This window comes from Corapipo altera, unplaced genomic scaffold (genome assembly GCF_003945725.1).
Source record: "Corapipo altera isolate COAL_440 unplaced genomic scaffold, ASM394572v1 67, whole genome shotgun sequence".
In the NCBI taxonomy this organism is placed as follows: Eukaryota; Metazoa; Chordata; class Aves; order Passeriformes; family Pipridae; genus Corapipo; species Corapipo altera.
In genome coordinates, this window is record NW_020884906.1 from 5,844,975 (window position 1) to 5,865,751 (window position 20,777).

Here is a 20,777-nt window from a genome sequence, read left to right on the forward strand (position 1 = left end):
CGGGGCCAGCGCTCAGCCCCGCCCCCCGCGCTGAGGCGATGGCGGTGGCGCGGCCGCTGCGCAGCGCGGGTCGTTTCCTCGCCCGCTCTCCCTCACGGCGCTCGGCTCCTCATGCGGCGGCGGCCGCGCTTCCGCTGCGCACCGGGACGGCCCCTCAGGTGCGGCGGCCGCCTTCCTGCCCCCGCTGCCCCCGCGTGAACCGCCCTCTTGTGCCGGCCTCAACTCGCGCCCGAAGGGGAGCGGGGCTGCCCCCTGAGGGGGAGCTGCTGCCGCGCTGTCGCGATAGGCGTCGAGGCGGTGCTGGCGCGGGGATGCACCGGCGCGTGTCGTGACAGGAGCGCCAGCCGTCCTGTGAGGGCTGCCCTCAGCCCTGTCATCATACGAGCTTCACCCAGGCAAAGGGTGAGCGTGGGGTTGCCCCCACCTCAGTCATAACAGGGACATCGTTCATTCAAAGGGTGACAGGAGCACCCGTTCGTGACAGGAGCACCATCCAGGCAAAGGGGGGGTGTGGGGCTGGCACAGTCTGTCGCGACAGGAGCATCATCCGGTCAAGACTGCTAGTGTGGTGTCAGCCCCTAACTCAGTCGTGACAGGAGCATCATGCAGTCAGTGTGAGGGTGTGAGTACAGGCTGCCCAGCAGGGCTTGGGTTCTCTCTGAAGACACCCCAAACCCACCTGGACACGTTCCCGTGCCACCCGCTCCAGGTGACCCTGCCTTGGCAGGGGTTGCACTGGATGATCTCCACAGGTCCCTTCCAACCCCAGCGCCTACAGTGATTCTGTAGGGCTGCACCAAGTGCTGTCGTGACAGGAGCCTCACCCATCACGAGTGCGCAGAGGTGAGGGCCGTGTCCCCGCGTGTCCCCTTCCCCAGAGGTCCTGCCCTGCGCTGGCACCGAGCAATGTCCTTCGCACAGCTCCCCCCGTTCCCGTCGCACACATCCCAGTGACAGCACACTCAGCCCCGGCTCGCGCGGCGATAACGTGAGGAGGAATGAGCTGCGGGGTGTGATTTCAGCGCCGTGTGTGGGGTGAGATCCCAGCTTTCCTCGGCGCCGTATCTCGGCGCTGATACAGAACACAGAAAACTGCCTCATCCAGCCATCCCACCCGGCAATTCACAGACACTTCAATGAACACAAAACAGAGAAATCAGCGCCAACTGACATTAATACACCTGCAACACGCACACAACACAGCAAGTAATTCAGCACACAGTGTAAACACCTTCCCTTTAAAACTTGGTGCCAAGAGATATTCTTGTATATGTATGCGTGTGCAAATAGAAAAGCTGATCCCTACATGTGTGCTGGCTTACATAAATGCAGATCCTACATACAATCTGCATTTCCATCACTTATAAACCACCCACGGCACCACGATATAAGAAACTGTGTCTGATCTGGAATGAAATATCTTAGTCCTGTCTCTGTGTTAGCAAAAGAAGGATGGAGAGGGGACACCCCATATAAAATTGTGATGTTCTAAGGTATATGTGGCCCTATATCCTTTCTAACAAAAGTACAACTGCTCTAAAAGACTCCTCTGTGGCTGGCCAAGGTCCAGGTAAGGAGGACTTGACAGCCTACACTTCACAGGGCAGCTCTGAATGAAAATTCGTGAGTTAGATCTGATGACCTAGTTCAGGTAAGGCAATTACTTATTCCATGCCATGCCCATATTAATTTTATCTTGCTTATCAGCAGGATTAATCAGCGTGGCCAAATGTTGCCTCGGTACAGTTATGTTCCTTTTCATACCACAACCTCACACTGCACCTAGACATAGACACAGCCTGTTATAGAGGTAAAGAATGTCAACGTGGCAGTTGTATATAGTTCATATAGTTTACTGTATGCTTCTTAACCAGTTGTAATGGTTTTCTTGATATTGTATGAGCACATGATCCCATCATCCCCAAACCAAAACCAAAGTCACAAGGTGCACATGCATCTGAAATTAAACCAATATATCTTTGAAAATATGCACTCAGTGCCAACAAAACTCCTGATAAATGCCTATCACAGGCCTACCTAACACACACCTAAGTTTTTAGTATCCTCTAACACACAACTATGTACATATGCAACATTAAAAAGTATATAGTTTCCAAAATGATCATATACAGGATAACACCTGCAACTTGAATTAATGTATTTCACTGATTAACAGCACAGTATATCTATGTGAGTAGTTTCTTCCCTTCTACCAAATTAATATAACCTGCATTATATGTAATATTTTGTAAAAATACATTTACCACAGCAGTATTTTTACACACAAGCATGTTTACTACCCTTCACATACAAGAGCACCTGCAAAGGACTTGAAACTCCTGCCTTTCATTTTCTTACTGTTTTTAGGTATTACAATCAAACACCAGCAGCAATTTGCAAAATGAAATTATATTAGAAAGAATCCCAGATTGTATTTCATATTATTTCTCCCTGTGATATACTTCTTATGTCATTCTTGGTTTCCTTTCTGTGCCTGTTTCCAAAAAGGCTCATGGAAAAATATTTTAAGCATACCAGAGCCATGGCATGTGCAATTAGGGCTTGGCAGAGTGTACGATAAAGCAGATATGGTGTTCTTTCAGTCTAACTTGTTAGCAGGAGGAAATGCTGCTGGGAAGGCAAAGAGAGCTTGCATTCTAGTGAATCCTGGAGAACTCCTGGTATTCTCTGGGATCCACTAGTTCAGCCACAGTTTGTAAACTCCACTTTCATTGGTTCTCTCTCATGCATTAATATTAGATGACTTCATTCTTCCCCTTTTTTTCCATTTTGAGCACAGACCCAACATAAAATCTGGAAAGATTCTGGACAGTTCTCTGCCTGTGTTTATTTCTGTCATGTGTTGTGTTATGGTTCAGGGAATTCTGAGAGAAGAATGACTGAATTAAGGACCGTTCTACAGTTCTTTCTCCCCCAGAGCAGAATAACCTCTGCGTTTCCTCCACAGTTGTTTCCCTGTCTTTCCCCAGATGTGCAAGACTGACCCTGCTGACCAATGAGGATTTCTTTGCAGGTGACACCTTCCAAATCTTCTGGCAGCTACACTTTTAAAGAACATTTGCAGATACAGTGCTTGGTCTAGACAGAACAGTGCAGAATGTGCTACAAATACCCATGTAGACACTGCCGCAGAAGCAGTACCTGCTAAATTTGGCATCACTTGATATCATACAAATTTAGAATTGTGAGTTGAAATCAGTGTTGTTTCCCATCTCTCTGCAAGGATTCATGAAGCCTCTGATGCCATTTGCCTTGTCTCTTAAAGAAGGTGGTTATCTTGACCCAAATCAGAGTGACAGCACCTCAGCTCTGCCTTAAGCACCGAGCCCGTGAAAGCTCCAGGTGATTCCTACTCCCAGCAGGTGCAGGGAGCTTTGCATTCTCCCTTTTTAAGGAAGGAAAATCGATTTATTTTGCTGCCGTGAAGTTGCAGTTTGTTTTTAGACTGGAACCCCTCAGAGCGGTACCTCAGAAAGCAACACAACAAAATGGGGCAGCTTTGGCCTTGATGAAATTCCATTCACATAATGGAAGGATATATTCATACATTTGGCCTACTATCTTTTTTCACTGTAATATATTAAGAAGAAGCAGCCAACACATCAGGCAGCAGCATTAAAACAGTTCCTGTAATGCTTACTAATTGAAGTAAATGGGAATTTGGCCTGAGAGAAGACTGCAGGATGCTTTCCTTCAAATTGCAATAACATTAAGTCATCCCTATTGCTGCAAAGCAGATTCACAGCAGAGTTACTGGTCATAATGTGAATTGTCTCTTGCTGTACACAAAAACATACGTTTTGTAGCTCAATTTTCAAACCAGATTAATAGTTTTGAGTGGAGCTAAACACAGCACAGAAGGGCACCACACAAAATGCCAGTTGTTGAGCCAATACACTTGAATGCTGACCTGCAATAGCCTTATTATTTCAGGCCTGGATCTCTTTCAGTGGACATAGACAAAGTGATCATCTTGTGCTTAATTGTGCCAAATTATGTCATGATTTTTGCAGCCTGGCTAATTGCCTGATGGGGCTTAGGCTGAGACCACCAAACTCATTGCTCATCTCCCTAGCTGATTTCAAATCCAAGTCTTCATGAGTGACAAATGGGGGCATTGTTTCTTCCTCCCACTGTACTATTTTATTCCTCTGAAATTACAGTTATTAAAATGTTTCAGCCAGTTGAAATCTACTAAGGCACATTAAAATGCTGCAAAAATGCTGTATCAAAGTGGAAAGGTTTTAAATCTGCAGTTCTGTCATAGGATAATGCAGTTTAAATATAGTAACTGTTTTTTCCAGTCAGCTTGCTCTTTGATTTCACGGTATTATGTCGAGGGGTTTTTTTCCTCTCTCCCCCTTTAAGAAGCTTATAGCTTAAACAGCAAAATGCAAAAAAATCCTGACATGAAACAATCACACAAACCCAGCAGAGAAATCAGTGATAAAATATGAGTTTGAGTGTTGATAATTAAGGTGATCTGAGTTTATTCTGAATAATTTTGATTCCTTGGCAATGTGTGTTCCTGTATCAGCAGCAAGTAGAATTTGACTTCCACAGAGACCAAGAGAATGTGAACACAAAGGATAGTGTTGCTGCTGGGAGATTTCTAGAACTGGATCACTGTTCCTGCACAAAGCAGCTCCTTGCTGCCTTGGAATTCTGATCTCAGTGAGAGTAACTATAAGAGATCCCAGTTTGGGTTGGTACATCTCTTATTTTATTTCTTTATCTTATTTATAGTCATTTGGTTTGTCACTGAAGACTCCATTAGAGTATTTGCCACAATAATGTCCATTTCCCTGCTTGGAAAAATCTTTCTGTCTATTCCATTCTGATTTCAGTAGGAGATCTAAAAGTATGGGAGAGAGAAACATTATGTCAGAACCAAGATCCACGGTACATATCTAAGAAAAATAAGTTATCCATATTTGATGGCCAAGTTGTTTCTCTGGAAAAGGAATCATCTTGGCTGTTATCTTAAAAATGCACAACAACTTTAGAAATAAAGCACTGGTTGGTGCCCATGAGATTTGAATTCTTATCTCATCCTGACCTGAATTTTCCATCTAATTAAGGTCTAATTCTGATTAATTTGGCAGCTCGCTGCCATTTTTTTCCAATGTAAATATTCCTTGTGGGCTTCTGGATCTCAGTTTTGTTCTCTGTAGAAGGGGCTGAGGATCCTGCAGAGCTTGTGGGGGGCTGTGTGGCCAAGCACAGTATTTATAAAATGGCAGGTTGTTGTTTGTAAGGTGTTACAGATTTGCTCTGTATTCTATATCTGCAATGAGTTGATGGGTAATTGTAGCATCATAGCTGTGATCATACTGTATGATCATACTGTATGATCTGTAGAACTTAACAGTGCAATAAAAGTTGAATTATTTTCCTACAGGACATGGGCCACCACTTCCTGAGCAAAGAAGTGGCTTCAGTTTGGAAGCCCTCAGTCAGGAGAGCAGAACCAGTTTGAAACTGGACACGTGAACACACAACACAGCCTTGTTTCTTACAGTGTTAAAACTGGTTTCTTTTTGTGTTTCTTGAGTGTGTTAGAGATACTAATGTGGCATTTAGAGTTTACCTTTCACTCTCTGCAGGATGAATTTTACACTGTTTATATTACTGGGGGCCAGGTGAGCTCCCCTGGTCCTTGGTGGGCTGATAAAAAGTCCTGGAACCTCCCAGCTACAAGGTAGGGCAATAATTGCTCTGGATTTATAGTACCATTGTATCCCTCTCTAAGGACACTATAAATTCAAATTCCTTTCCTGCTTCATAGATATTCCTGGGAACAAAACCAGTTTTACACACTGAAAGCAAAACAATGGATTGTGCTCATGCACATTGCTTTGCATGATCCCATCTGGGATAGGATGGATGAAGGAAAGGATGTCCAAGAAAAGTACAAACAGCTACACTTCTTATATATTTGTATTTGATATTTATATTTGTCTGAGACCAGCAGTGACAACCAGGAGGTAGCTCAGTAATGCCAGTTTTTTATCTTTTCACCTTTTATTTACTCAGGCTTTGTACAGTGATACTCCTCAGTTAAAGTGAACCGTCTGAATGACTTGGTTTTGAAACTTTTTCTTTCTTTTTTTAATCTCTTGACCGCATCAGAGGCTGTAATCAAGGTGTTTACACAACAATATTTCCTTTTTTTCAGTGTTGTAGCACGGGAACATGAACAGCTCCACCATGCCACGGGCATCTGTCATTCCACAGATTTGCTGAATCACAGTAAAAAGTCACATTGTCTGACTTTTCAAGACTGAAGGGAAGCCTTGCAGGTGCACTCCATTGGAGCTGCAATAATGTAAGATTGAAAAGCTTCCCTTAGTCATGGAGATGACTCCATTTTCAGCCATTGTTTGGGACTGATGGCACATGACTACCACTTCTCTTAGATGTGTGACACTTTGTGATATGACACAAGCTGAAGTTTCTGTGTTCCTTGTGGAGGATTTCCTAAAAAGTCATAGGTAGTTATTAGTAACACAGTGAAGTAACACACTTCAGTTTTCAGACACTGATAAAGTTCTTGTGTACCATCAAACAAGCTCTTTTACTGGTTATTTAATATAAAATTCTTTTAAGGTGATTTTTTTTTTCTCTCTCATGAAATAAGACAAAATGAGGGATTGAAACCAAATGCTCTGTTTGGTTCACCAGTTAAAATTCTTCCAGTCTGAACCCTCAGAAATCTGCGAGACCTGCAATCCACCAGGTTTTGTTTTTTAAAAGGCAATATTTTTGTGGTAAGATTAATGGGTACAATTACAGTGTGTCTGTCACCTTCCCCTACCTTTCCTAAGGCCTTCACAAATGCTTCCTAACATGGGCTGCTCAGGAGGAAAAGACAAGCTGCTGGGTTGTCTTCATTCTCTATTAATGTGACTCTAACCAAGCCTGAACACGTTTTCCTTTAGTGGATTAAATGTTTTATTGATCTGCTATGTTTCCACTTCCTCACCTCATTTCTGCCACTCAATACAACCTATATAAGTGTTTCACAGACATGAGAGATTTTCAAAGAGGCTTTAACCTCCCAAATTACCTCTGGTAGTTTTTGGTCACTCACAGAACAAAAATTCTTATGGTTTATCTCTCAGAGCCCAAGGCTTCCAATATGAGAGATCTGGTTATCTCTGCTTCTTATAGATTTATTATATGTCAATGGTGTTGCATGTGAACTCAAATTATCCTGACCTACAATTCTCGTTCTATTTCAAGGTTTTGGATTTCTAAAAGATTGTTTAACTCCTAGGTGGGTTTTTTTTCCCCACTTCTGTTAGAAAAAGAAAACCTCCCCTGAGTCATATTTTAAAAATACTTTTAAGCTCTTAAAGACACTTCTGCTCCCATGTCACAAAGCAGTATTGAAAAGATATTCATTTTACCACCTACAATTGCTCAGATGGAGAACTTAAAGAATTCTTTTCCACTCCCATGTCGAAACTGTACCAGCAGCATTCCTGTTCCTAGAAGTGAGCTACAAGGATTTTCCTGCTGTGTGCAGGTTGAGAACAATGCTATCAAGCTTATAATTTAATATTAATAACATTAACAAACATTATTATTATTATTAGCAGTAATAATAATAGTAGTGCTGATACTGTGGTTGCTGTTACTTGATTTATTATTTGCATTTGCAGCTTCCAATCCAGGGTTTCGAGCATTTCATAAACCTCCATGAAAATGAAAATTGTGTTCTAGAACATCCCTGAGAGAACAGGATTATCATCCCCATTTCACAGGAACGGGAGCTGAGGTTCAAAGTCACAGTCACACAGTCTATGGCAGAACTAGAAATAGAAATGGTCTCCTGGCTCCCAGTCCTCTTTCTTCTCCAGTCACCCTAAATAGTTTCTGGTGTAGTTTTGTAAGACATTTATCACATGATTTTCAAAAATCCTGTCCTATTTGTTAAGGAAAAAGTAAAAAAAATCATTTATAAAAATTAAAAAGTGCTACAAAAAGAGACTATCTAATTTTTGAAAGAGGTTGCTGAAATGATTTTAGCTGTTTCATGGACAATGCCATCCAAGTTTCATGAGTTAATCCTGACCATAAGTACATCTAAAATAGATATCTTTGCCTCCAGCTAATCAACAGGCTTACTGCCTAAATAATTTATGTATAACCAACTAGTGGAAACTAGATCTTCTGTGATTTCCCCAGACACATATTCTGCATGTATCATGTATATCCTTGCCTATTTCTGATATTCATTTGAAATTCAGTTGGGACATTTCAGAACACTTTTGTGCTCCAGCTGTATAGCTCTAAGAAAAAGCCAGCTGGAGACATAATACAGAATCTTTGAACTGGGCAAAATACTGTTTAATATCCAAGTGCATAGTAGATGAAGATTCTGACTCTTTTTTTTTTAATGAACAATGGATTTGAATTTAAAAAAAATACAGTTTTAACTCTAACACTGGCCTATGTGGGCCCTATTTTCTTTCTACCCTGTTTTTTAATAAAATAATGGCATTTAGTAACAAAATTCAGTGACAATATAGTGATAGACAGACAAAGAGATAAATATGAGGTATGAGAGCATAATTAAATAAAATCAAAAATTAAATAATCTAATTTTCTTGTTTACAGCACAGGAAATGTGGAAAACATACAGTACCAAATTGTGCTTTCTGGACACATTTGTGTAATGTTGCCTTCCATGGACTAGAGAAATGAAGCTTGGATTAAAACTCACTCCACTGAGGAGAAAACAGATTTTCTTTTCCAGTGTCTGCAAACAGAAAGCAAAAGCTTTTTCAGACGTTGTCCTGCCTTGTTCTGACTGCAAATTCAAGAATCTGTTTCACATCTATACCTGAAATGGAAGGTACAGTGCAAACTGTCTATCTGGAGTTCATAACTTTTATCCAAAATTTTATCCTAACTGGAAAATATACCCTGTCTCTTGTGGATAGCAACTGCTAAAAGACAATTCCTGCTCAGTCTGCTCTGCTGTGCCAGGAATGCTGGGGACTGTTTACTCTACCTGTTGAGACTTGCTGAAAAATTAGGGCCACATTGGAGCTCCAATCAGCCACTCAGGAGGGGGAGGAGGAGCAGCAGGTACTCCAGGAATACCTGAGGTGTGGCAGCCAGAAATTCTGCAGCACTGAAGGAACACAAGCAGCAGTGTTGCTGCTCCACCTTGGCTCGGCTGCACTGGTTGGTGCTGCCTTCACCTGGGGAGCTCCCGGCGGCACCGAGCTGGAGCAACACTTGTGGAGCTCTTTGTACCTGTGCAAAGGGAGTGAGAAGCACTGTTGTTCCAAAAATACAATTTGCCATGCACATCTGCCTCTGCAATCCAGCAATTCCCATCTAGTCTCACAGTTAGCAATGTCACCATGTCGCCCTGTCCTGCTTTTGGCTGGGATAGAGTTAATTTTCTTCCCAGGAGCTGGTGCACTGTGGCGTGTGAGCAGGGGCTGTGTGGGGTTTAGTGCCTGCTGGGTTAAACCACCTCCTGTCTTTGCATATTCCATCTCTGCACAGTTGAAATTCCTTCAGGCCTGAGCCTCGGGGCAGTGTGTTGAGTTCATGTACCATTCCCAAATGTGAACTTGATTACCTTGCAGATACAAGAGCTTTCTCATTTCAGATGCCACAGAAAAGACTTAAGAAGAAAGACAAATGAAAATCTCCTTGAGAATGGTAAAGATGTGGATTGTTTCTGACCTGGATCCATGTAGCACCTGTTTATGACAACTGTAGGAGGGGATAAGTGGATTTGCTAATTCATATTTTCTGTGCAGAATTCCCTGCTGCTCTGCAAAGCAGAGAGATCTCCCTGATTAAACTGACCTTTAAAGGCAAGCACCACTTTTTAAAAAATGTCCAATCGCTGAGCTGTGGGAACCTGGCAGGTATTCCTTCAAAACCTGGGGATGCTCATCACCCATAAGAAAATTTGGAGCATCCAATATCCTCGTACATTGAGACAAGTTGGTTCTACCTCGTGACATCTGTTAAGGCCTCAGAATACTGGAATCAGCATTTTATAGCCATTTCATGCTGAATTTGGGTGCTGGAGCCATGAACAACAACTGTTACTTCTGTGTTTCCTTCTGTACAGACATCATGGCTGATGGGAAAGGGATGTCTGTCCATGTGACGTGGGATGTGTGCAGCTCATCTCAACTGCTTTATACATTAACAATTTTTCCTTGAAAAACTGTGGTCACTACTGGGAACCAAGACTTTCCAGTGAAATCCTTTTGTTTGGTCCTGGCTGACACATACAAAATTGGGTTTAGTTACTCTTTGTGTACATTTTGATTCCTTCTGAATCATCCAAACAAGAGGCTGGAAGGCCATGGTACACCAAAGCAGTACCAGGAGTTTGGTTTTTTGCTGTTTTGGCTCAAAGAAGAATCAATTCAATTATTCTGATTAGAAAAGAGGTTCAGTTAAATTCATTCTCACTTCAATTTGGGGAGAGGACATTCTCCCTCTCCTAAGTGTGATGAAATAAAAAGGAGACATTGAATGGGTTTTTTATGGAAGAGAATATCAAAATCTCAGGCTATAAATTCACCATGACAGTAGAAATATGTGTCAGATTTTTGGATGGGTTGGCTTTGTGCCAGCAAGCAGTTCTTCCCTCTGGATCATGTGTTGTCTACATGAACCTCTTTTATATTATGCTGCCATAATCTTTATATGTCTGTCCTCTCACAAGCTGAATAAATGTCACACAGTACATTCTGTCCCATCTGTCACAATTGCTATTGTGTGTCTGGATCCATATTGGATTAGTATTGATGAGAGATCCCAGGTATTTTACACAGAGTGAATATCAAGGAGGATGTATAGAAAATACAGATACAGGAACAAAGCTCTTTTGGAAGTAGCTGCATTAAAGCAGCCTGTTGAAACATGTTTTGGAAGGTCATTCTCTTATTTCAGAGATGTTTGGGAGAGGTCTGACATTTTTATTAGTAATTGTTTATTCTTTGAGGTGTAAACCAGCTGTTGTGGCTTTCACAGGACAAACTACGTAAGTATCTGTGACAAAACTTCCTAGTAATATACTTCTAGAAAATTCTAGAAAAAGCTGTCCCAGACATAGAAATGCCACAATGTCAGATCCTCCCAGACCAAAAAAATAAGATGCAAGATAGGCAAGATAGGAATCTCCCTTTTCTGAAGGCATAAAGTTTCCACATTTAGCTCTGGAGTTCCATGGCCTTCCACCTGCCACTGGGCAGAGCAGGGACCATTTGTTGGCTTGCAGGGCACTGTCATTTCAGAAAGAAATTCCACTTGAAATGGAGAAAGTGAACGTTTCTGTGAGGTATAGATTCAGTTACTTCCACGACAGCTGTTTGCAGAAAGAAGCCAAGCACTTCAGAGAATGACCTTAAAGAGGCAGAAATTCTCAACAAACCACTCAGCTTTATTTTAACTGCATTCCCACAGAAACAGCAAATAATTAATTGAGGCCAAAATACATGTCATACTGAGTTTGCATTAGCTGGGAGTTTTGGAAATAATTAAGAGCAAAACTGTTAATGCTCCATTTAAATAGCTGCTGCCTATCTGTCCAGTCTGAAAGCCCAATCTGTTGTGTTCAATCAGCTTTCAGCTGCTACTTGCCAGCAGCCTAATTCCCCAGTCTTGTCTCTGTGCTGTGCTTGTGCATTCCACTACCTGCTAAGTTAAACCCTGCAGTCCTGGTGCTGCAGGGAGATTTCTGGTGCTATTCAAACTATCCTACTGGGTCAGGATTTATCCCCAAACCTGGAGGCTCTGGGGATCCACACAAACACGCCTGGTTCCAGGGGAGCCCCCCGTGGGTGAAAAGGGGAGTCAGCAGCTGTGGGGTCCATCTCCCAGGATTAGGGCTGTGCTCATTCATACCATTCTCTGTGCATTTATGCACTTTGGACAAGCTGTCGACCTGCACTGTGTCCACCTCTTTTTTTAAGTGATCTAATGCAGAGTAAGTTGCTCATCTGAACTGCTCTTCACCATGGTCACACTGCAGTTGATAACATATCTCGGTTTTCCTGTATCTCTGTTTCTGTTGCACATTCAGTACTCTGGCTAATCATTTATATTGCAAGAATATTTTAAAAAAAAGTAATAATTGAACTCGTTATTGCTTAGCTTGTGCAAATTGAGAGTGAACTCTGCAGGGGAGTCTCTGCTTAGGCCTGGCAGTTCTGAAGCTGTGTGGGAAGTGCTGGAAATACAGTGCAGTGAAAGGTGTTTGCAGGTGCAGAGACATTCTAAGCCCCAAACCTGTACCACCAGTTCTTTACTGAGAAATGTGTGTTAAAAATGACAAAGTTCACCGCTGAGGCATTTGGAAGGAACTAAAGAGCAATTCATTGACCTTTGCAGATTAAGTAATGCATATTGTCATAAGGAAGTGATATTTGAGTAACAGCAGCAAACGTACACAGTCATCTTCCATTAACCTCTCACTGGGAGCAGGCAGGATCTCCTGACCCAAACATGGTCCATGTTCTTGGCATGTTGCAAATATGTTTTCAGTGGACACATCAGTTCTCTGAATATGTCAGAGGATGCTTCATGCTCTGCCTGCCTTTTTGTTTTTCCCTGGAAGTGTACCTGGGCAGGAAAGAGGGAAGGAGGCTGTGGAATGGGTGTGCAGGTGGAATACTGAAGGTTCTGTGCTCTGCTCTCAGGTCGAACAGGGGCCTCAGTTTTCACTGAATTAAATGGGACCAGTGTTTGTGTAACTTCTACTTAAAGGGAGCCACAAAAAGCAGTTTCACTGCTTTTGCAGAACATTCTATCATGGAAAGAGGACATGAATGACAATGAGCCACGTCTATAATTCAAAATTTGAATGCAATAAAAGTTAAATATGCTTTTTTTTCCTTTTCTAATTTGTTAGCTCATTTATTTAATTTATGGGAAAAAATTTATAGGAAACTTTTTTTTCTTTCTTCTGGAGAACAAAATAATCTGTTCAAGTGCAAATGAATATGTCATGTTCTTATATGATTTGCAAGAAGATGATTAGTGGGTCTCCTTCTCCAGCCTTTCTTCCACTTTTCTAATTCTACAGGAAGATTATTTTTGGACTCACTGTGTTGATCTTTCTTTATGTGGCTTGTTGCACACTGAAATAAATTTGCCACACTCTTGCTAACTCAGTGTTTGAAAAACTATTTCTTTTATTTTGAAATTCTTGGTACAACATTACACATTTAAAAAATTATATCAGTGGAAAAGAAAAAAAAATCTGTTCATCAGTCTTAGCACTTGAGCTCATAATTGTGTGTCAGATGAAGAAAAAAAAATTGGAGCTCTCCAGAGCCCCTGGACAAGAGAATCACTTTCCCTTGGGACATTGAGATAATTTATCTGGGTGACTTAGAAAAAATGCCAGATAAGACTGAAATTTGGAGAGGCTGAGCAACGTCCAGGCTCAGCCTTTGGATTATCAAAAATAAATCCAGCAACTGGCATGTGAATATGATAATGCTGTAGATTCCAGCATGGAAACAGGAAACTGTATTTATGAGGCAGAAATATATCAGAGATTAATTCAGTTCTATATATAATATATACATTTTACAGATACAAAATCTTTGCCAAAATGTACATAATTTACAAGTACACTGAAGTTAGAAAATGCCAGAATAAAGGTTGCCTTTCCATGTATATGCCCTAAAGGAATCTTTAATTACAGGATTCCTGGCTGCTTTTTCTAATGCTGAAATTTTCTAATTTCAGTGTGTGCCTGACTTTGCAGCCTTAATACTTTCTCTTTTAGATAAAGACTTTGGGATGAATTTTCCCAGGTCTTAAAAAACCATTGGTAAATGATGATATTCCATCCTACCATCATCAGTTTACACCTTTATGTGTCATCCCAGGAGCTTCCTGAGTGGATTTACCTGGTGCTGGTGTGATGGTGAAGCCTGAGCAATGATCCCATGTGTCTTCTGTGATGTGACATAAAACTACAGGTGTCAACAAGACTCTAAGGTAAGGGAGAACCTGAGCAGAGTTTTAAATTAGTTACTTATTATTACTCTCTCTCATCCTTTCCCCTTCATTATAGTACTTATTGTGCAACCATCACCAGCAGCCACGTGAGCTTCCCACATGCAGGTCATTTCTGCTCATGCAAATGAATGTAAAACGTTCATTTCTGATCTGCTAACATTCAAAAACTACTTTGCACTTGGTTTATGCAGCTGTGAATGATGACACATAATGCTACAGCCTGCAAATCCAGGGCCCATGTGCTGAGGAGGGTTCCACTTGCAGCTGATTTTTCCCCCATGGTTGTAAGTCAGAGTAGTCACAGTGACAGCACAGAGGTTAATAATGATTTAGCACACACTCACTGCACTGAATCATTACTCCTTGTCTGCCTCTCTCTATTGTGGATTGAAGACTTTTGATCAATAGTGGCAGCATGCAAAACCTCATAAAAATTGTTCATTTCCTAGAATCTGTTTCCATGCTTAGGCATTTTATATCTATAACTGAAGGGGTAATGTTTCACAGCTCTCTCTGTGCCCAATGGAAATGCCCCCAAATTAGTATTCACCTCTGCTGCACTCCCAAGTTCTAAACTGTCATAGAAGAGGAGCTTTTAGGACCCAGGAACCTGCCTAATGAGAGAGCTTCGAGGTAGGAAAAGATCCTACCTGTGAAGTTTCAGCCAGGGCGTGAGAGGGTTAAGTACTTACTGTATGTTGCTTTTTAGTTGATTAATTTAAGCCAGGACTATGCACCTGGTACTGAAACTGCAAACTGAAGGTTCTCTGTAAGATCTGGAAACAGCAACAGGCTTGCTTCCATAAATAATACTGAAAGTTAAACAGTGATTTCACAAGGTCCAGGACGTAGTATAAATAAGAAAGCAGAAATATCCAGGAAATCCTTGGTTAACAAATGTTTTGTTTTAAACATTATATGCTTTTCTTGATCTCTGAAAATCATCTTCACAGCAGACACTAAACTGAGAGAAGTAAAAATAAAAATCTTCTCTGACCTGAGCAAGATATTTTGTCATGCTGAAAGCAGAGTTTGTTCTCAAGCTTTTCAGGGCTAATCCAAAAGCTCACAGACCTGGCAAAAGGTAAGAAAGCAATGAAACACTCTACTGATGACACCAAGCTTGTGTCAGAAAGTCTAAAATGCCATATGCTGACACCAAACATTATAGCCTTCAGGAACTGCAGGAATTGAACAATCCCAAAGGATGTTTTAGGCATGTTGGACCAAATTCAGCCAGGAGGTAACTTCATTGATTTGACTAAATTTATTCCCAAGGGAATTTGGTCCTTTTTGTTGTGGCCAAAATGCCACAAGAGTTTTAAACTGAGCATCTGTTCAAAAGATATGATTCCTGTTTTTAAAGAAATAATTTTAAACAACATCCAGTTATTTCAGGTAAACACAGGTACTACTCCACGACATTGATCCTACTGTTTCAGCTTTGGCTTCTAGACCAAGCGGGGCTGTTGAGGAGTGAAAAGAAGGGAAACGGGAGCGATTTGGAGAAAGTTTTTCCACTTACAGTGTACCCCATTGGCTGGTTTTATGCTCTGATTGTCCTCAGGCCACCCCATTCTAGATTCAGGACCTGTTTCAGTCACAAGTGTTCCTGTTCTGTCTAAAGCATCATCTCTGTCTGGTATTTATTACACAGTCCAGTGGACTGAACGACCTGTGAACTGGCCAGATGCCAGAGGAAAACAGGCACAGGCTGGGGGCAGCCAAAAACCTGCTGACAGTCATTGAGGAGCTCTGAGGGGTTTTGTCCTGGTTTGCTTTGTTTATGTTTTTTTCCATCTATGTGGGTTTTGAAAACCACAAACTCTAGTCTGGAAAAGACATATTTTGGCTTTGGACAGGTTTCTATATTCTGTCCAGCCCACTCAGCAGAATATTAACTTCTGCCGTATGATTTGTTTTTTCTCTTACGGTCTCCATGGGAAAAAAAGGTGTTGGAACTGAAGTCCTTGTTTTGTGATGCTTAGGTTTATTATTTCTATGTTTGCATTACATGTAAATGTGGAACTGCATTTGGGAAAGGGTAAGGTATCCATTAGCTCCTGGGAAAGTTCAGGAAACCTGGTGCTTGTTTAGAGCTGATGTGAAGTGTGGCAGTGGGCAACTGTTCTGTATCAAAGGGGAGGATTTTCCTTATCCTGTCTCAGAGCAGTGGGGAGGCATTTCAGCAGCCATTACAGTAATTTCTGTATCTCAGGAGGCTCAGAGTTGCTGTAGCAACCTTTTCCTAGATAGGAATTTGGCTGGTGAAGCCCCACAGGAATCTGCTCCCACTCCTGTCTAACCTCTCACATCACCGGTCTCAACTGCCAGGGAGAAACCCCAGCTGTGAATCAGGCAGGGTGAGGGACCCCTTTCCACAGGTTCCTCACAAAACTTTCCCCTAATTCCTGGGATCAGATGCTTTTTGACGATTTCCCACAGAGCCAGAGCTTTGCCATGTGTGCAGGGTTCTCTGCCTGAACCTAAATTGTAAAAATGGTCATAGTAAATTTTGTGCACACAACCAAACCCTTATTCATGCACTTGCAGAAACAGAAACTGAACGTGCAAAAGCAGGTTGAGAGATTGATGTGGGAAGTTTGACTGGGAGGCAGCAGTAGCTCTGGTGACACAAAAGAAGTATTCTAAAGTCACTGAGGGGATCAGGCAGATGGGAACAGACTTGAGTAGGAAGGAATACAGACAAGGTCCCCAAAGCCTGTTACTTAGATTTGGATAAAAAATGAAGTGTGAAGTTGGTCAGAGCATGAGGGGATGCATCACTGCTAAACCAGTTCCTTCAAGAGTGTGAAATAATTTCTAGAGTAATTAAAGACAGTTTTTTGGCCTTCCAAGCTGCTGTGTGGTTGAGAATATTATTATTATAGATAATTTTGCCCAATGGTTGTAGAGAAAAGATAGTTATTTTAGACTCTTGCCTTTTCTAATTCTACAGATGATTTGTGTGGTCAAACCACAGCCCTTATGTAAAGCCTAGAGAACAATGATAGTAAAATTATAATTAAAACAAGACTGTGACATAATACTTAGTTCAACAAACAAGCTGCCCCATATCTGGTACTTCTGCCAAAAGAAGTTGTGCTCCCACCTTACACTTTGCTCCTGCTTTCCATCCCTTTATCCTCCCTCAGTGTGTGGTTACAGGCACTGGAAAGTCATCCAGGGTAGAAAAAGTTGATTTAAACCAGGTAGATTCAGAGTTCAGCCCTACAAGCAAGTTCCCAGTGTATCTGGCAGACGGGACAGTCACACTGGGAACTGAGCACTGAGCACTGAATGGGGCTGGCTGACATTTATCCCTGAATTACTTTTCAGGTGAGTGGCTTTTGGAATTCTGCTTCAGGAGCACTGGGCCAGCATGACTGAGGGATAGCAGAGGGCAGGGGGAGCAGAGCAGGGAACCCACTGCAGTGCCTTAAACCCAGACTGAGCCTGCAGAACACCCGCCTTGGTCTTTGGAGGGTTAGTTAAGCAAGCTCAGAGCTTATCTGACAGCTGCCCAATAAGTCTGGATCTTGCTAGGACTGTGCTGCCTTCTGTCATAACTCAGTTGGAGGAGGAGATGGCATAACTATTGCTTTCCTTTGTGTTGTTTAGGGATTATTACTTTTGAATAATCAGGACATGTAGGACCAGTTCATTCCTTGGTTTCCTACTCCCAGATCTGCTTCTGTAATTCACTTGTTAGTCTGCTTAGACTAAAATATCAGTCACGGAGCAGGAACCAAAATTGGTGGTAAGTTGAATTAATATTTTGAGCTGGAGAAGTAGATGGCTGAGGAGCCAACCCACACTCCTTTCTGCCAACTGTGGTGCAGGGCAGCTGCTTCTGGAGAGCAGAGGGCTGGGGAAATTAAATGTGAGCCTGTCCAGCAAGGATCACCAAAGGGAGCTGTGGAGGACTCTGGGTTCTTGTTGTATCAGAGATGCACCAGCTTAACCAAATAGATCCTGAGTCTGTGAGGTTAAATCAGGTTGAATCCCTAATGCTAATGCAAGATTTAACTCTTGTAGATACTATTTTAAGTTGTACAGACAGGTCAGTAAATACAACCAACTGTGAAAAATCTAGTTCAAAAATGTTTGATTTGTGTATGTATGGGATGATTTTCACTGGTTTAAAGCACAGGTAAAGCAGGGTGAATTCCACGAGAAGGCAATCTCTGGCTCAGATTTATTTATCTTTTTTTAAACAAATACCTTACAGTTTGAAGCACTTTTTAATTCTGCAAAGAAGAAGATCCATCCTGGCAGGTTTCTTGGACTGCAGAGAGCTGTTAGGCCTGAGACAGAAAATGGGCCCATGTATGGTTATATCAGCTGAACGTGTCGCTGAGTGGCAGCAAGGAAGGCGAGTGGGCTTTGCAAAGCTGAGTGATCTCTGTGCTCTAGCAAAGGAATCAAAACTGAATATGGACTGTGCCCTAGTTAGACTCACTCTAACTATCCAAAGCTGTGTGTCATTTCGTGCAAGTTGGGCTGCAGCCTGGGCTCTGTTTCGGGGGGGTGTGTGTGTATGGTTTTTACTGTATATTTTTAAGAGAGCTCCCAGTTCTGAGGAATCTATTCCCAGCTAAAGCATACAAGCTCTGGAAAGGTCAGAGAGAGGCATCTCTAGCTTTGGTAAATAAACAAATCTCTCTGTGGCTGGGATGTTGTATTAATAGCAGTAGATTTGGTTTCGCATTGTGGAGCTCCTCCTGTTTCATTGCTATTGAAGATAAGAGAACACAAAATGTTCTGTCACCCTCCCTATGAGAAAACAAGCCAACAGGCAGAGACTATTACATATTTAAAGATATTACTGAGGCAAAGACTTGGAGGACACAAACATTCAGGTTTATATTCAGTAACTACTGGATACCATCAGTGGCACACCAGTAACTCAGCATTAGTTAAAGCCTTATGTGAAAGAGTTTGCAAGACAAAGTCACTGCATTAGAAATAACCTAAAAATAAGGGTTGAGCCTTAAATTTTCCCTTTTGCATTTTTCTCAGTGATTCAGCTGCAGCAAAAAACTAACAGGTCTTTTCTGCTTCCTAACCTAGGCACCAGTCTGCTACAATCAGGTTTACTTCAGCTTGCAACCTGGAGTTATTCCTTCATTGCAGGATACTGGGATTGAAAAAGTTTCTCCAAACAGTTCCTCAGAGGAAAAGATTTCTTGTGAAATTGTAAAACCCTCTAACTTGGCAGCAGGCATGTGTAAAATAAATTAGCTGAGCTGTACCCTGGAGCTTCTCTGCACAAGTAATTTGGGAATAATTAATTCTAAAATTTCACATGTAGCATATTTTACTTTGGAGTATGGGCTCCTGAGTGGAAGGCAGTTCTAGCCTAGTGGATAAGAAGTATGATGGGAAGAAATGAATAATTTATCCTTGACTAGTTAACAGATATGACACAAAGTATTGTGTCAACTTTTCCAGCACTAGTCACCTATTACATGAGCTAATTAATACATTCTCAGGATGTACCTCTTGTCCTTAGTGGCTCCTGTTGGGCATAATTCCAAGAAGGAGAATGTCTTCTCTTCTGCAAATAAGCATCTTCTGTTGGAGAGCAGATTGCTGGAGATAAGTAAAAATAAACACAAACCAAATCAGATAATTCTCCTCTGAACAGGATTTTTCCTTGCCCTTGAAATGTCATCACTCCAGGTTTATTTGTTTCCCTGGTGCTCAGGTAGAGTTTGTTCTGAGGGAAGTTCTTCCTGCATGCAGGAGGCATTTTGTAAAGCTGCACCTCTCCGTGGGATTTATAAACAAACCAAATGGCTCAACAAAAAAAAAAATTACATGCAGTGAGATCTTTTTCTCTTGGGATATTTTTACTGCAAGAAAATAAAAAATATCCGCAAAAGACAGACACCGAAATCACCAAAACTGTTCTCTCTCCAGTCTGACCAGTCTGGAATTTGATTTTTGGATGTGGTGCTTGGTCTGGCCCTCAGGTAAAGTCCACCTGTCTGTCTGGGAAAAAGAGTGTCAGCCGAGGCTGAGGTGCTGCTTCCATGGAAGTGTTTGTAAGGGAACCCATCTGCTGTACTCATTGCATTTTACATAAAAAAGGGATTAATTATTTCTTCCAGATCAGCACATATGCAAATTCCTCTAAAAAATTCAGAAGAAATTCTGGGCAGAGACAATGGACTTCCTTGACAGTTTCTGATGAGTCTTTAAGTTGATTATAAATGTTCAGAGAAAGTAACAATCTTAGCAGTTAGGAATAAAAAAAAGGTAATTGTTCCATATTGTAGCTTCCTTACCATTTGAGAACAACCCCAAATTTAATTCTGCCATCACAGGAATTTTTGGCTGAGTTACATGTGAGAAAAGATTTCCATTTTGAGCATGAAATTTCTTTTAACTGTGATTTCTGATAAAACATATGCCATAGAAATGAGGAAAAAAACCCTGCAGTTACTGTGAGGGCCTTCTGATCCTTCTGAGGGATATTGTGTGCCTTGGTGTGTCCGTGTTTGAAAGGATTTCATCTCAATGGTTTTGGAAAGGAATGAGTTTTATTTGTACCTGATACCAACAAGGTTTTCTTTTTCAAACAGATTTTATAGTTATTGGAGCACTGCTGTGCATAAGTGATTCTCAATAAAATTAAAAGTTTTGCTTGCAACATTTTTCATCTAATTACATCATAAGCTACTAAAATTGAAATATTTATTTTTATTTTAAGAGATATCGTTGTGGAA

At 41.5% G+C, this 20,777-nt stretch overlaps 1 long non-coding RNA gene across 1 annotated transcript; it reads left to right on the plus strand.

The window, feature by feature from the left end:
- The first annotated feature begins 397 nt into the window (after positions 1 to 397).
- On the plus strand, positions 398 to 14,007 carry LOC113951297. The gene is made up of 4 exons (XR_003529103.1): positions 398 to 5,722; positions 6,200 to 6,349; positions 8,647 to 8,884; positions 13,911 to 14,007. It is a non-coding gene; the product is annotated as an uncharacterized LOC113951297 (long non-coding RNA).
- Positions 14,008 to 20,777: the final 6,770 nt, after the last annotated feature.